The following is a 16,323-nucleotide window of genomic DNA, read 5'->3' on the forward strand; positions in this document are numbered from 1 at the left end:
GTTAAACTTGTGTTTTCCACAAAAGGTCTCTTGCAGGGCGCTCTCGCTCTCTCTCGATGGCGTCTGACCAGGGCGCTTGCACTGCTGCCCACGAAAATGTAGCAGGACGGCTTCACAACTCTTCCTGTCGTCCAGGACTTGAGACCACACTTGATTCCCAGCTTGATTCCACAGCTGAAACGTCTGCACACTTCCTTCCTCTTGAAGGTACATCAACTAGGGGTTCCTCTCTAACAGGAGCTCACACGGAGTGCAGCTTCCCCTCACGATGTCTGGTGCTCAAGTGGGGTCAAAGCCCTCCAGAAGCGAGCCTCACACTCCCAGCAAACTCTCCACATCTCATGACCAGTCGTTTATTTACATTCTTAATCACTGCCCTTACTCTTAAACTGGCTGTCAAATTTAACCCAGTGTTTAACATATATATATTCAGATCTATGTCTCCTTGACCTCTTAGTTAGATCAGGTCTTGCAGAATAACTCTCAAGGGTAGACTCGCTTTTTCAGCTACCTGGGACCATAACAATAGGTACCTGGAAGTTAGACAGCTGCTACGAGTTGCTTCCTAGGGGTGTGTGTGTGTGTGTATGTGTGTGTGTGTGTGTGTGTGTGTGTGTGTGTGTGTGTGTGTGTGTGTGTGTGTGTGTGTGTGTGTGTGTGTGTGTGTGTGTGTGTGTGTGTGTGTGTGTGTAATTACCTAAGTGTAGTTATAGAATGAGAGTTACGCTCGTGGTGTCTCGTCTACCCTGCACTCTTTGTCATATAACGCTTTGAAATGTGTGAGTGTGTGTGTGTGTATTCACCAAGTTGTGTTTGCGAGGGTTGAGCTTTGCTCTTTTGGCCTGCCTCTCAACTGTCAATCAACTTTTTACTAACTACTATTTTTTTCCCCCCACAGCACACACACACACCCCAGGAAGCAGCCCGTGAAAGCTGACTAACTCCCAGGTACCTATTTACTGCTAGGTAACAGGGGGCATTCAGGGTGAAAGAAAATTTGCCCATTTGTTTCTGCCTCGTGCGGGAATCGAACCCGCGCCACAGAATTACGAGTCCTACGCGCTATCCACCAGGCATCGAGGCCCCTTATCCAAAAGGCTACGAAGTCCCTATCCACCAGGCTACGAGGCCCCTGTGTGTGTGTGTGTGTGTGTGTGTGTGTGTGTGTGTGTGTGTGTGTGTGTGTGTGTACTCACCTAATTGTGCTTGCGGGGGTTGAGCTCTGGCTCTTTGGTCCCGCCTCTCAACTGTCAATCAACTGGTGTACAGATTCCTGAGCCTATTGGGCTCTGGTGCAAAAAAAGTTAATTGATTGACAGTTGAGAGGCGGGCCAAAAGAGCCAGAGCTCAACCCCCACAAGCACAACTAGGTGAATACACATGCACATGCACGCACACACACACACACACACACAGGGCGTTCCAGTGGATAAGGGAGTACCAAAGCAATAGGAAGCAGAGAGTTACAGTGAGGGGTGAGACCTCAGATTAGCGTGAAGTCACCAGTGGAGTCCCACAGGGCTCTGTACTCGGACTTATCCTGTTTCTGATATACATAAATGATCTCCCGGAGGGTATAGACTCATTCCTCTCAATGTTTGCTGACGATGCCAAAATTATGAGAAGGATTAGGACAGAGGAGGACTGCTTGAGGCTTCAAGAAGACCTGGACAAGCTGTAGGAATGGTAGAACAAATGGTTGTTAGAGTGTAATCCAAGCAAATGTAATGTAATGAAGATAGGGGTAGGGAAAGATAGGGGTAGGGAGCAGGAGACCAGATACAAGGTATTATTTGGGAGATGAAATACTTCAAGAGTCAGAGAGAGAGAAAGACCTGGGGGGTTGATATCACGCCAGACCTATCACTGAAGCTCATATCAAGAGGATAACATCAGCAGCATATGCCAGGTTGGCTAACATAAGAACGGCCTTTAGAAACTTGTGTAAGGAATCTTTCAGAACATTATATACCACATATGTCAGACCAATCCTGGAGTATGCGGCCCCAGCATGGAGTCCATATGTAGTCAAGCATAAGACTAAACTGGGAAAGGTTCAAAGGTTTGCCACCAGACTAGTACCCGAACTGAGGGGTATGAGCTACGAGGAGAGACTACGGGAATTAAACCTCACGTCACTGGGAGACAGAAGAGTTAGAGGGGACATGATCACCACATATAAGATTCCCAGAGGAATTGATAGGGTAGATAAAGACAGATTTTTTAACACAAGGGGCACTCGCACTAGGGAACACAGGTGGAAATTGAGTGCCCAAATGTGCCATAGAGACGTTAGAAAGAATTTTTTTAGTGTCAGAGTAGTAGACAAATGGAATGCATTAGGAAGTGATGTGGTGGAGGCTGACTCCATACACAGCTTTAAGTGCAGATATGATAGAGCCCAATAGGCTCAGGAACCTGTACATTAGTTGATTGACCGTTGAGAGGCGGGACCAAAGAGCCAGAGCTCAATCTCCGCAAACACAATTATGTGAGTACACACACATGCATGCACACACACAGGGGGGTCTGATGACTGAGTGGACAGAGTTCGGGATTCGTAGTCCTAGGGTCAGGGAACCGATCCCGGCAGTGGCAGCAACAAATGGGCAGAGTTTCTTTCACCCTGATACGTCTGTTCACCTAGCAGTAAATACGTACTTGGTAGTTACACAGCTGTTTTGAGCTGCTTACTGGGTGCATGTGAAAAAAGTTGATTGATTGACAGTTGAGACATGGACCGAAAGAGCTAGAGCTCAACACCCACAAGCACAACAAGGTGAATACATAATAACCATGAGACATGATAACCACCTACAAAATTCTCAGGGGAATTGACAGGGTTGACAAAGACAAACTCTTTAATATAGGTGGATTAGGATAAGGGGACACAGGTGGAAACTTAGTACCCAAATGAGCCACAGAGACATTAGAAAGAGTTTTTTCCGTGTCAGAGTAGTTAACAAATGGAATGCATTAGGCAGTGATGTGGTGGAGACAGACTCTATACACAGTTTCAAATGTAGATATGATGGAGCCCAATAGGCTCAGGAATCTCTACACTAGTTGATTAACTGTTGAGAAGCGGGACCTAAGAGCCAGAGCTCAACCCCCGCAAGCACAACTAGGTGAGTACACACACACTTGGCTGTGTGGGTACAATTAGGTGAGCACACATACATGTAGAAATTTATTTTAAAACCAACAACAGGTAGAGGAAAAGGTCACTTCAAACCACTAACAAAGCAAAACATCCTTCAACTCATCAACAGGCACGATGTTAGTCATTTCCAAGTTTCTAAACATCAACAGGTGGAGCATAATTGTCATTTTTAAGTTCTTGAAAAAGCAGCAGAGGACAGTCAGTAGGAAGCACCTGTCAACTCAATGGTAGGTAGCAGGAATAATAACAGCGGGGAGCATGTTCTTGCCCTAAACAGGTAATCACAATGAAGCAGTCTCGGGCAGAGTGGTCAGTGCAGTCGCTGCAACACACACGTGCTTGCGGTCGTTTCCTTTCACCTGATGCCTCCACCTAGCAGTAGGTAGATTCTCAGGAGTTAGGCAACTGTGGTGACCCACATCCTGGCAACGGTCAGTAGTTGGCCTAGAGAGCCCCTTGATAAGCCTAACAGGTTTCCTGTTCCCGACAGTGGAAAACTAAGTTCAAGCCAAAGATACTCATGATTATGCAGAACCATCATGTAAATACCACTTGATAAAACACAGACAAGGCAACATAAAGTGGAAGATACACAGCAAGGCTAATTCCAAAGCTGAAGGGCCAGAAATGAACCTCATCTTAGTTTAAGGAAAGCAGTGGTTTAATAAAGCTAACTCAATATGCAATTTTATATGTAAATTTTATTAAGAGAAAAAACAGTCACTGCATTAAACTGCCAATGGTTCGATAGGCAGGACTATTAGATTATCCGGGGGAAATTAGGATTAAAGACTTGTCCGAAATGCTATGCGTGCTAGGGGCTGAACTAAAATGTAAGAACTCTTGTATATGTAAATAAATAAATAAAAAATAAGTTGGCGAGACATGGGAGCTGACACCTGAAGCAGTTGCTAACCGCCACCATCTCTAATGACTTCGAGGAAAGAAAGGAAAGGCAGATTTTCAAAGATTCCCCCTATTTTTCAGCCATCTTCAGTCATACAACCAGTGTGGAAAATTCCACTCACCATATCCATATCTAAGGAATGTAATATTTCCGTATCATATCTATAATTTACTTCAGAATCATATCTACTGATGATTTAGGGATCATCTGTATCAACATCAAAAGCTTTCATGACCATTTGGTCAAGTATACCATCGGGCTCAATGCCTGTGACTGTGTCCATATAATATCAAGAATCTAGAAAATCAAAAACATTGTTTGGATAAAGTTATAGTTTCTAGTAAAGTATTTTTATATCTGGCTCGAAGGACCAAAAATGTGGAAAAATACCTGGATTGATAAAAGAGGAGAATTACATATGACCATAAATCCAAAACTAGAACATAAATTTATAATCGATAATTAGCTGTTACAATATTTCTAGAACTAGGTTAAACTATGTACCTAATTCAGATCTTTGATAATGAACCATACCAGTGTTTACAGTTATAGAACTGTCTTTTTCAATTTTTCCTTGTGAAATATACAAGCTAAATGTGTTGACATACCAGTAGGTATATTGTGGTTCTGCTATCAATGACCTAGCTCAGCCTTGAGAATTCCACCTGGTACAGCTCATTACCAGAATAAAGGACTAGAGGAGTTGGTCTTACACCCCGAACATAGGAACCTTACCTTCAGCTATGAAATAGCATATTTAGTTTTGCAGTTTTATGAATTATTTACTGTAAATTCAATTGTAAATTTATGGTTCTAGTAACTGGATTTATGTTCCTATTTAATTTTCCTCTTTTATCAATCCAGGTAATTTTTCCCTCAACCAGCATTAAGGACTTTCAATTATATTTGGCTGTATAAACTTAGGTGATGAGAGTGATACCAGATTAAGTCTGCATTTTATGTATTATTTTCGTCAAGATGGCACCCAGTAGGGTTTGATTTGTTATTGATGCTGCTGGAGGTGGCTAGTTTATTGTGCACCCCATACTCATCCTGCTAGTGTTATCTCAAAAAAAGGATTATAGAGGGCACAAAACATCTTTATCAGACCTCTGTGGGAAATTTTACCCACTATATCTATATTATTATCTAAGAAATGTATTATTTCTATATCATATCAAAATCATATTTTCCTGAAATGCTAGGTATACTAGTGACTTTAGGTATTGTATGTACTAGCTCTATCTATAAATCCAACATTATGTTTGTAAATCAACTGTGTGTGTACTTTCCTGATTAAAATTTACTTTACTTTTCATATCAAAATCACTTCAGATTCATTAAATCCTACATGACAATGCCACTATGATCACGTACGCCATAGGGCCCATGGTGCCTACATGACTTTGTGCATGATTTCTCAATGATCTAGAAACTTCTAGAAGAATATCTTAATTAAAAAACTATTGGAACATCAATCGATTTTCGGTAAGGATTGAATCAAATCCTTAATAAGAATTAACAGTACTATCAAGTACTACAAATACTCTATAAATTCTGTATCTAATTATATTATCATCACACCTTATCTCAATCATATGTCTAGATAATAAAAATAATCAATCAATATTCATTGAAGGCTACCTCGCTCATGGAGCGAACTCGGATTGAAAGCGCCTAGGACTGGAGCACCCAAGGGAGAACGTTGTTTACAAACAGAGTGAAAGCACGTGACGGTGCCTTGCGGACATTTTCAGTAAAGGACACCACACTAGCTTATCATTATCACCAGTGATTACTCTCTAGAACTGAGGGAGTTCCTGGACTATATCTATAAGGAAAAATCCCTATTACTTTTATCTAAACAAGGGTGTAGAGTGGCTCGAAGCAATGCCGCCTCAACCACACCTAATCTTATCCTACTGCAAATGCAATTAAGGACATAATCAATTAGCAAAGCTACCAGAATAATAAACAGCAATCTGTGACATAGAATATAGTGCCAAAACTCGACAAGAGAGTTATCCAGTCTGGCAACTTGTTAGACAGCACTGACATTCACATTAGGTATATTGAGTGTTACTGTAGTGTGTTGATTGACCATTTTGTTTACTTACACAGAAAAATTACTTACACAGCATGCTTGTGTAACCTTAATCTATCCAATAAATCTGTTTGTCGTTACAGAGCGAGGCGACGCCCGATATTTCAGTAAGTTTTTATTAATCTTTCAGCCATTGAATCTTTTCAATTCATCTGGACACTCATTAATTATTCAACCTCAGTCATTGAAAGTCAAGGAGTGTTTGACTGAAACTCTTCATTCAAATTTAATATATGTATATATAATTGATCATATACATTAAGTTAACAACTGCTTACTTAATTATCTTTGATTTATCATATAAGTTATCATATTGAATATAATCTCTTGTGCCTAGATACCAGCACCTAGACTTGCATATTTAAATATATCATATCTCTAAAATTCAAATTGTTGTATTCACCTAGTTGTTCTTGCGGGGGTTGAGCTCTGCTCGTTCGGTCTGCCTCTCAACTGTCAATCAATCAACTGTAACTACTATTTTTTTACCCATACACTCAGACGCCCATTAAGCAGCTCCATAACAGCTGTCTAACTCTCAGGTACCTATTTACTGCTAGGGTAACAGGAGCATCAGGGTGAAAGAAACTTTAAACATTTGTTTCTACCTGGTCTGGGAATCGAACCAGGGCCACAGAATTACGAGTCCTGCATGCTCGGTAGCTGTCCGCTCAGCTACCAGACCCCCAGTGTTTGTGTGTTTATTAGTATGTGAATATTGGCTGTTGTAGTTATGTTGCTAGATTGGACTGCATACATGTTTAAATCCTTGATTTAAACAGAACCAGTGTTCATTTATAGAACTGAATTACTTAATCTTATCTTTGTATTAACAATTCAAGCTGATTGTTAAATTGTCTGCAGGTGGATTGTAGATCTTCAATCAACTTCTTCTTTCACCGTTTGGGACCCTACCTGCCCCTTACAGCCCACAGTCTATCATTAGGACAAGAGGAGCTAGGCTTTACAACCCTAGCTAGGGACTTTAGTTGCACTAATTTTGCATACAGTAATTTTTAATTTAGTACAGTACAAGTCCTAAGTAGTTCTCCTCTTATATCACTCCTGACAATTTTCCCACATTTATGGTCCTTCAAACTGGATAGTCTAGAAACTAGAGCATCCATATTATTCCAGTGCACTTGGACCACATTATGCTCCTTCTTGTAACCGTATATTGCAATGTCAAAATACATAAAAAACTTCTTTATTCTGTATTGGAATAATTAATACATAATCTAGCCTAGCAGCCAATATCTATAACGTCTCTATATCTAAGTGAACAAATTGTTTATGGTGGCTTAAGACCACCATATCTCTTACCTAGTAAGCATTCATAGCATACTAGTAACTGTTCTGTGTTAAAACACGACAGTAATTATTTTTTTCAGTAACAGACATACTGCATCTTATCTCATATATACCATTATACCACACTTGTGGTAACATAATATTCACACATTTAAGTGTATTATCCAGCATTATCTTTAATCAATGGATTTTCAGAGCTGCTCATTACTAAGCACTCTTTAAAAATGTTTTATAACGCAATAAGAGCATTTCATTACAATATATCCATAATCAACTGTAGCAAACTCAATTACAGGTGAAACCAGTAGTGAATTCTACAGGAGCTTATCAAACCCCTACTAGCATACTATATCTTGTAATTATTTTGCAAAAATAGTGGTATTTACTATTTTTGTACAATTATTAAATAATTTGTTGATTTGATGCATTTGGATGAATATAACCAAATTCTTACACATTGATAATTGTGCTGCCTGCTGAATCAAGATTCCAGGGAGGAAAGGAAGGATGATCTTTGGAATCATTACCTAAGTAGTCAGGATAGCTTATTTATCAAAATACATTAGCATAATACATATTTTTATCAAAAAAGAAAATGTCTCTAAAACTTTGAAAAGTCATAGACTACCAGTTCTTCACCTGCTACAGAAATATGAAAAAAGGACACTTAAGTGGCTACAAAATCACTTGACTCAACTTAATGACAGATGTCAAAACATATCTAGTCAAGTATCTCTTGATTTAATCACCTTGAATAACAGTCAAGGCTGCAGTTGAGAAATTTGATCAAATCAAACACCTTACCTTGAGGTTACCTTGAGGTGCTTCCGGGGCTTAGCGTCCCCGCAGCCCGGTCGTCGACCAGGCCTCCTGGTTGCTGGACTGATCAACCAGGCTGTTGGACGTGGCTGCTCGCAGCCTGATGTATGAGTCACAGCCTGGTTGATCAGGTATCCTTTGGAGGTGCTTATCCAGTTCTCTCTTGAACATTGTGAGGGGATTGCCAGTTATGCACCTTATGTGTAGCGGAAGCGTGTTGAACAGTCTCGGGCCTCTGATGTTGATAGAGTTCTCTCCAGAGTACCTGTTGCACCTCCGCTTTTCAACGGGGGTATTCTGCACATCCTGTCATGTCTTCTGGTCTCATGTGATGTTATTTCTGTGTGCAGGTTTGGGACCAGCCCCTCTAATATTTTCCACGTGTTAATTATTATATATCTCTCCCACCTGCGCTCAAGCGAGTACAGATTTAGGCTCTTTAGTCTGTCCCAATAGTTTAGATGTTTTACTGAGTGGATTCTAGCAGTAAAGGATCTCTGCACGCACTCCAGGTCAGCAATTTCTCCAGCTTTGAAAGGGGCTGTCATTGTGCAGCAGTACTCCACTCTAGAGAGCACAAGCGTTTTGAAAAGTGGCATCATCAGTATAGCATCTCTAGTGTGAAAAGTTCTTGTTATCCAGCCTGTCATTTTTCTTGCAGTTGTGACGGCTACTTTATTGTGTTCTTTAAAGGTAAGGTCTTCCGACATGAGTACACCCAGATCCTTTACATTGCCTTTTCGTTCTATGTTATGATTTGCCTGAGTTTTGTACATGGTTTCCGTTTTTATATTTTCATTTTTTCCATTGCGCATGAGCTGGAACTTATCTTCGTTAAACACCATATTATTTTCTGTAGCCCATAGAAAGACCTGATCTACATCTGACTGGAGGTTTGCCGTGTACTCTATGTTGCCTACTCTCATGAAGATCCTAGTGTCATCTGCAAAGGATGATACAGTGCTATAGGTTGTGTTCTTGTCTATGTCCGATATGAGGATGAGAAAAAGTACTGGAGCAAGCACAGTACCCTGGGGGACTGAGCTCTTCACGGTTGATGGGCTGGATTTTATTTTGTTGACTATTACACATTGGGTTCTGTTCATCAGGAAATTGTAGATCCATTTGCCAATTTTTCCGGTAATTCCTTTTGAACGCATTTTATGTGCAATAACGCCATGGTCACATTTATCAAAAGCTTTTGCGAAATCTGTATAAATTACATCAGCGTTATGTTTGTCTTCCATAGCATCTAATGCCATATCATAGTGGTCCAGCAACTGCGACAGGCAAGAGCGCCCTGTTCTGAAACCATGTTCTCCGGGGTTATGGAGATACTGTGATTCCATGTATTTTGTGATCTTACTTCTTAGCACTCTCTCAAAAATTTTTATAATGTGCGATGTTAGTGCTATCGGTCTGTAATTTTTTGCCTCTGCCTTATTTCCTCCTTTATGGAGTGGTGCTATCTCTGCTGTTTTTAGTATATCAGGAATAACGCAAGTATCTAGGCTTTGTCTCAACAGAATGTGAAGGGTCTGCGATAGTGGTTTTTTACAGTTCTTGATGAATATGGAGTTCCAAGAATCCGGGCCTGGTGCAGAGTGCATAGGCATACTGTTTATGGCTTCTTCAAAATCCAGTGGGGATAGGGTGATGTCTGATATATGATTCGATGTTGGTATCATATCCATGAAAAATTCATTTGGGTTATCAATCTTTAGTGCATTTAATGACTCACTGAAAACAGAGTCATACTGCTTCCTCAGTAGCTCGCCCATTTCTTTGTTGTCATCGGTGAAAGTTCCATCTCCCTTTCGCAGGGGCCCGATACTAGATGTGGTTTTTTATCTTGATTTTGCATAGGAGAAAAAATATTTCGGATTTCTCTCTATTTCACTGATGGCCTTTTGCTCTCTTTGCCTCTCCTGGGTTTTATATGATTCTTGTAGCTTGCGTTCAATTGTTTCTATTTCTCTACCTAACCTTCTTCGCCGTTCTTGAGATAGGGTGCGACTCTCAAGTTGTTCCGCGATTCGTTTTCTTCGCCTATATAGGGAACGACGTTCCCGTTCCAATCTGCATCTCTTCCTTTTTTTTCTTAGGGGTATGCGGTTTGAACATATTTCTAGTGCTACTGAGCTTATTTTTTCCAGGCACTGGTTCAGGTTTGCATTTTCTAGCTGTTCTTCCCAGTTTATTTCTGTGAAGTCCTGGTTTATTTGCTCCCAGTTTATCTGTTTATTATTGAAGTTGAATTTGCTGAAATCTCCTTCACTAGGGCTTGGGACTGGTTTTGAAGGTCTACTCCCCATGGTTGTCATAACTTAAATTAAGTTGTGATCTGAGTAACAGGTATTTGTAATCATTATGTTCCTGATCAACTCATCATTATTAGTGAAAATGAGGTCCAGCGTATTCTCCTTCCTAGTTGGTTCTACTATTTGCTGGTTTAAGGCAAACCTGTCGCACATCCGTAGCAGGTCATTTGCATGTGCCTGTTCATTTAGGCTATTTCCTGGTATTATCTCTGATATAACTGTATCAGCTATGGTCTTCCATTTCAGGTGCCGAAGGTTGAAGTCCCTGTTACGTACCCTTATAAGATACGTAAGTGAATATATTAATATGTACATTTATAATTGTATGTAAATTACAAGCATGTATATTGTTATACTTATATGTTCTATGCAAATGCACATTCATGTTACAGTGTTGGCGTTAGGCCCAGCGTATCGTGGGAATGATTGTTTATTTCTTTGTGTGATCAGTTTTCCCACGGGAACTAATGATTTATATGTGATCATCAGTGGGTAACAGAGTGAAATAATAATTGAGTGAACTGTATCTGGCAAATTGTCGTGGGATCGTCCGTTGCTGGGTGTGCATGCCATTATGCTATTCTGTATGCATATTTTAATTACTATGTAAAGAAACACGTACTTTTGTTGTCTATATCAATATGTACTAATTATTCATTAAGTTAGTTTAAGATTTCTCTTGTCACAATATAGTGCTCCATTGTTGAAATAATAAATATTGTAACTTTGGCAATTTATTCGCGGGGCAAGGCAATGTGTTTTTTGACTCTCATATTGTAGTTCAGTAGCTGAGCAGAAACCGGGGAGATAACACTTGTTGGAGTTAAGTCATTCTTTTATTCTAGCCATATAATTATTCTTAGTATTGATTTAATGTCTGGAAGTTACAGTGATATTTTTTAATGTGATATATTGTGACCATATAATCATCTGTTTGCCTTTGAGATTTATTTAATATAAATTATATACATATGCTTAGTCTTTATTCTTCAGTCCTATGAAGATTCTATTGTTGTGCTCATTACCTAGTAAGGGGTTATACTGGTGATTCGCTATTGAGAACAGCAGTTGTGTCGTATCCCTAGACTTATTAAAGTTTGGCTGCTGTAGGATCACGAGCCGTAACGTACGATAGGTAACAGTCCCCAAGCAGGATGATGTTCGGAGCTGGATTTGTGAGGTTTTCCAAGCAGTGTTCTATTTTCATTAGTTGGTCTTTAAACTGCTGAGGGTTTGCCTCCGGGGACTTATATACAAGGACAATAACTACATTTAGAATCTCTATTTTGATTATCAGCACTTCCACCATATCATTTGAGGTGTTTAGCAGCTCAGTACAGATGAGTGTGTCTTTGATGTAGAGGCTGACCCCTCCCTGAAGCCGGTGTTTCCTATCACATCTGAAAAGATTGTACTCTGAGATCCATATTTCACCATCATGGTAGTCCTTTGTGTGGGTTTCTGTTAGGGCTGCAAACACTGCATTTGCCTCATGAAGGAGACCATCAATAAAGTGAACTTTGTTGGATTTGCGTGTTTTTATACCCTGGATGTTGGCAAATATAAATGATGTTATCGTGTTAGTGGTAGTGCTGGATGCCTTACTTGGTGTTAATATCTGAGGCTCTGGTAAGGAGGCCACTCTGTTTGCGTCCAGGGTGTGTTGTTTTGGAAGTGATTCGTCCAGTTTTGGTAGTAGGACGGGTGTTGTGTGGTGTAGTACCTGTGTGCTTGTTGATAGTTTGTATTCCAGTCTTGTGGGTATCTCCCTTCCCCTCTGTAATCCTGTAGTGGTTCCATCTGACTGTTCCTCTCTCTTATATTTACTACTCTGTTTCTGCCTTCCTCTAAAAAATTTCAAGTAGTGTCATATTGATCTTCCCGTCTATAACGCTGTGTACCTCTCACGTGGAATTCCGGACACTGAAGATTGTAGCATTTTTTGTCCCTAATTGAAAATTGACATAATTTAGGGTGGAAGTATCTACACCCTGTTCCAAAACGGCATGTACCCCTCGCCAACATGTTCCTGCATTTTCGAGGATGAAGAAAATGGCATTTTGCTCCTAATTTTCCATATTTTGAGGGCAAAGCTGAAGATAAATGGGATGCCTTCAGGAGAGCTTTTGATTTATTAATAAACTCCAAGCCTTCTCTCAAAAAGGCTACTAAATTTCTATATCTACAAGGCCTATTAAACAGAGAAGCCTGGTTGACTTGTCATTAACAGATGATGCATGACCAAGCCATGCAGTTGTTACATGATAAGTACTGTGAATATACTAATCGAGAAACTTGAAAGCCTACAGGCCACTTTAATCAGTTGAATGACAAAATCATCACTTAGCTAAACAGCTAATAATTAATCTTAATCTACCGTCTACAGGCCACTTAAATCAGGTGATGGACAAATGTCATCATCACTTGGACAAAATAGTCTACCATTGGGGATTAAGACCAATCTTAATCTCACATCACAATCTGAATGGCTAAACAACCGCTCATCACTAATTTACAATCTTAAGGCTAACAGCCCATTGACAATGTCAATTCAAATATTAACATTCATCTTAGATAAAAATCTTAATCTCGGAATATAATCTTGATCGCTTAATCTAATCATTCACTGGAGTGAAAACAGCCTCAGAAAATCTGAAGGCAATCAAGCATCTCAAAGAAACCTATTAAATAGAAAAGGCAAAGCCGAGAAATAAAAAGCAAAATGCTTCATTAAATCATGAATAATGTAAATTCACATCATTACAAATATAATTCATCCTTTAAGGAAATCCGTGGAGGAGTGCAAGTGTTACATGCTTGTATGACCTACTTGCATGTAATTACATATCTACAAGTGGTACATACTTGTAGCAATATTATATCACAAGATAAAATCACTAAAAGTGAATCCTCAGTCAAAAACAAAAATGTCCAAACTGGTAATCAGAAATCAAGGCAACAAAACTCGTCTTCTGCAAAGTGGAAACAGAGTAATGTTGGCTCATATGCTATATCACCCACAGTTAATATAACTGTAGGAAATCAAGCTCCCAAGACAGATAAAACAAAAGGAGCTACAAGTGCACCCAGAAGTTCATTCTGTCAGGAAGCACTTACCATATTACAGAGCACAGTTTATAGAGACTGTGCCAACAGAATCAATAATCAATCTAGATCACAGACAAAGCCAACGGAAGATAATTCTTCACCAGCTGTACAAGTATGTAAGGTACAGAGCAATGTAAATGCCTTAGTAGAAAAAACAATTACTATAGATACATTACCACGACCTTCATTCACTCCAGTCCTGACCCCCTTGCTCTAAATGTCACAGTGAATACTGAGCTAAAGAAAGTCCATCACTGGCTAACTGCCAACAAACTCACCCTCAATATTGACAGAACTTTCTATATTTTGTTTGGCAATAAATCCTTAAATCAAATAAATCTCAGGATTAACAATACCCAAATTTGTAACAAAGTAGATGGCAAATTCCTTGGCGTTCTCATTGACCACAAGCTGAATTTCCAGGGACACATTCTAAATATATAAAAAAAGTTTAAAAAACTGTTGGCATTCTTTCTAAGATCAGACATTATGTACCACGCCCTGCCCTGGTGACACTCTATTACTCTCTCATCTATCCTTATCTCAACTATGGTATTTGTGCTTTGGGTTCTACTACCCAAAATCATTTACGTCTTCTAATTACTCAACACAAAGCTGCTATTAGAACAATATCTAACTCTGGCCCCAGACATCACTCGGTACCCTTACTCAAATCTCAGAATATGTTAGATATTAAGTCACTGCACATCCTCTCATGTGTATTTAATATATATAAAATGCTGAACTGTAATGTCAATCCTGACCTTAAAAGCTTCCTAGAAGGTTGTAACAGAACCCATGAGCACCACACCAGAAACAAATACCTATTTGATATTCCAAGAGTACGACTTAGTCAAACTAGAAATGCTTTACAAATCAAGGGACCTCGAATGTGGAATGACCTTCCCAATTATGTTAAAGACTGTACCTCTCTCAACCAGTTTAAGATGAAAACTAAGTACCACCTAATTAACTCAATGTAACCTACCTCACCCCTAAATGTCAACCCATGTCTACGATTTTAAACAATGCTGTTTGTTGACCAAATTGTATTTTTGTTTTTTTCTGCCATGTTCCCCCCCCCCCCATTTTACATTTTTTTCTTATTTTTTCTCAACACAATTTATACTTTAATTAATCTCAATTAGTATTAAGTTTTAGTCTTAGTGTTTTTCCTGCCCGAAACGCTTTGCGTAATAGTGGCTTTAGGCATTGTATGTACTAGCTCTATCTATAAATCCATCAACTTTTGTATTTCACCTTGTATGTATGTACTTTACCTGAATAAATATTTGTATTTTGTATTTGTATATGTACCTGCTGCACAGGTGAAACTAATCAATCAAGTACCTTGCATTCAAACAAGAGTACTAGATCTTGAAGCTTCAACTCCTGAAAAATCACACCATACAGAAACTGTAATGGTGGCCTGACTGGGCAAAGAACAGTCACCAATTAATATCCCCCACATAATTGATGACTCATTAGAATCTGTACATAGATTGTGGGAACTTGATGCAATAGGAATAATTCCTGAACAACCAAGTCCTGATGATGTCTGTACATATAATCAGTACTTAGAAACTGTACTGTTCCATGATGGGCAATATTGGGTAAGGTTACCTTGGAAACTTAACCATAAAACCTTATCTACCAACTATAATGTGGCCTATAGTCAATGTAAATCATTGTTAGCAAAGCTAAGATAAAGGCCTGAGCATTTACACCTCTACCATGAGATTATTGCTCAACAGCTACAGAATAAATTCATTTAAGTTGTGAAACATGACAACAAGCCAACAGGCTATTTTTTACCTCACATGGCTGTAATCAGAGAATCAAAAACAACTCCTTTACGGATAGTTTTAATTGTAGCTCTAAATCTGGACCCCAAGCAACCAGTTTGAATGATTATTTGCAAAGAGGTCCAAGTCTGACTCGGAAATTGAATGACATACTGCAAAATTTCAGACTTAACAAATATACGTACACAACAGAAAGTAGCAAAGCTTTTCTATGAGTTGGGTTACAGGAAGATGATAGAGACTTCACTAAGTTTCTATGAGTAGAGAACCCAGAAGATCTAAATAGTCCTATTGTGACTTACAGATCTTCCTCTGTACTCTTCGGCACTACATTTAGCTCATTTCTGCTGCAAGCCACTCTAGACACTCTTCTGCAAAAATCATCAAGTCCCTATAAGGATGAAATCAGTCAAAATCTATACATAGATAATTTTCAAGGGACAGTTAACAGTACAACTGATCTGTTACAAATATCAAGAGGCCAACAAGGAATTGCAAAGTGCCAACATGCCACTACAATCATGGGCCTCTAATAATGCAACATCGAATAATCAAACAGCAAGAGTATGAATATACCCTGAATATCCCGTACCAGAATCACAAAAGGTGTTAGGTATGGGATGGAACCTACTCTCAGACATCATATCAATCAAATCAATACCAGTAAACTATTGCATTGCTACATAAAGGGAATTTCTTTCACAGGTTAGCAAAGTATTCGACCCACTTGGTATACTAAACCCTATAACAATCAAATGGCATACCACCCTAGTTACAAAAAGCTT

The 16,323-nt window shown here is 39.3% G+C and overlaps 1 protein-coding gene across 3 annotated transcripts in view; it reads right to left on the reverse strand.

Annotated features, from left to right (window-relative positions):
- The window catches only part of LOC123757270 (ipis-1), a 48,893-nt gene that overhangs the window by 22,001 nt on the left and 10,569 nt on the right, over nucleotides 1–16,323 (reverse strand). The window lies entirely within an intron of this gene.

The sequence above is a fragment of the Procambarus clarkii genome, chromosome 13 (genome assembly GCF_040958095.1).
Source record: "Procambarus clarkii isolate CNS0578487 chromosome 13, FALCON_Pclarkii_2.0, whole genome shotgun sequence".
Classification (NCBI taxonomy): Eukaryota; Metazoa; Arthropoda; class Malacostraca; order Decapoda; family Cambaridae; genus Procambarus; species Procambarus clarkii.